Source organism: Schistocerca piceifrons, chromosome 9 (assembly GCF_021461385.2).
Source record: "Schistocerca piceifrons isolate TAMUIC-IGC-003096 chromosome 9, iqSchPice1.1, whole genome shotgun sequence".
NCBI classification, from domain to species: Eukaryota; Metazoa; Arthropoda; class Insecta; order Orthoptera; family Acrididae; genus Schistocerca; species Schistocerca piceifrons.
Window position 1 is genome coordinate 136,409,995 of NC_060146.1, and position 1,886 is coordinate 136,411,880.

The 1,886-nt window shown below is 45.4% G+C and overlaps 1 non-coding gene across 1 annotated transcript; it reads left to right on the forward strand.

Moving 5' to 3' along the window:
• The first annotated feature begins 1,026 nt into the window (after positions 1 to 1,026).
• Positions 1,027 to 1,101, forward strand: Trnas-cga. Its single transcript has one exon. It is a non-coding gene; the product is annotated as a tRNA-Ser (tRNA).
• Positions 1,102 to 1,886: the final 785 nt, after the last annotated feature.

Consider the following 1,886-nt stretch of genomic DNA (forward strand, 5'->3'; position numbering starts at 1 on the left):
AGCAGCAGTGAGGTCTGCCTCGACATGACATCACTTGAGCCGGGCCACTGTCCTCGTGGATCGTCGGTCGGTCCTCCTATGAGACGACGCGTTTTGGCTCGCCGATCGTTCATGAGTCAGCTACGCGTGTGTGTGTGTGTGTGTGTGTGTGTGTGTGTGTGTGTGTGTGTGTGTGTGCGCATTTGTCTTCGTGCATGCTTAGGATGCGTGTGTCGTTAGTGTTATTTCCACTGACGACTATTTAGATGTTGTCGGCATTCTGAGGGGAGTCAGTCAGTTGCTGCGGACCAGGGAGGTTATTTCCTCGCGGTGCAGTCGGCTGGGTCCGCTGGCGGCCCCCTGCGCAGTACTGGAGCGTGTGGGGAGCTGTCCCATTGCTACGAGCTTCGTGGCTTACCGACCCAGGACGTCAAAGTTGAGCAGTGGTTTCAAGTACCCAAGCCACGTCGATTCATGTTGTGTGGCTCGTTTCGGTGGTTCGCTGTTGAGGAGATTTTCCTGTGAGCAATACCGAGTGTTTCTGTTGCTCAAATTTAGCCGCCACGCAGTGGAATTAACTAAATTGGTTGACTACAATTCAAGTGTACCAGCGGAGTTTTCTGCCTTGTGGCCATTAGTGTGCTGCTTACCTGCCCTGGCCACTAACGTAATTTCAGGCAGTGTCCTTCCCTCACCTGTTGTCACTGTCCAACACAGTGAGTAGTTTTTACAGCTTAATACATATTCATATTTGATTGTAGATAATCACACCCGTAGCATTTTGTGTTTGAATTCTCATTTACCAATTGGTGGCAAGCAAGTCGTTTGTCAGTCGGTCCGTGGCTGTCCCTTGTTTGGGTTCTGATGCATCAAGTGTAGTTGGGCTCACCATCTGTCTCACCTAAGTGAACGAGGGCAGACCGACCCCCTGGAGGCTTCTGAGTGCTGTTGTCTTTACTGGCTTTCTCACCGGTGTTTCATTGTCTATCATAGCCATAGGAGACGAGGTATTGGCGGAAGTAGGCTGTGAGGACGGGGCGTGAGTCGTGCTTGGGTAGCTCAGTTGGTAGAGCACTTGCCCGCGAAAGGCAAAGGTCCCGAGTTCGAGTCTCGGCCTGGCACACAGTTTTAATCTGCTAGGAAGTTTCATAGCTAATGATTAAAAACAAAATCTTGGTTTTACTGTGTTTTATGTAAGTAAGTTCGAATTCCGGCAAGTGGATATTTGCTGAAAAGTTATTGCCGTTGTGTTGTCATTTCTTGTGGTCCGATTTCAGCTACTTAAAACTTAAGACTTATGGTTATACATTTTTTTTTAATTTTTGGAAAATTAATTGTGGGCCTTCAGCCTTGGAACCCTATACTTAAAATTACCTTTCAACCTTAAACATTGTGGCTTGGAGCCTTATTCTTAAAATTACCTTTCAAGCTTGAACATTGCGGCCTTCTGCCTTTCAAAGCTTATGGTAATTTATTTTGAAATCTTGAAAATTTTATTGCGGGCCTTCAGCCGTTTGTATTGCATCTTGTTTATGTTTGTCTATCCACCTTTGCCTTGAGGCTTTCAGCCTAGCTGTCAATATATAATTTTTAATAATTTTATTTGCAATTTTAACTGCGTTTTCATCTTGTTGCTTTTTAAGATGTCTTGTTTGGAGGCCTTCTGCCGTGGAAGAATTCGATTTTGAAACTTATAGTTGTAAAGGTTCGGCTATGAGCCACTTTGGTTGTAAATGTGTTATTAAATTGTAATAAATTACAATTTTAAGGTGAAACTGATCCCAACGTTATTTCGCCCTTTCCACAATCCTAATCACCTGTTTTGCCCAGCGGGTTTAGCGGGCGTTTCAACATGTTCAATATGCCTGCCGCCACTGGTGCTGATGCGGCTCAGACGAATAGCGATA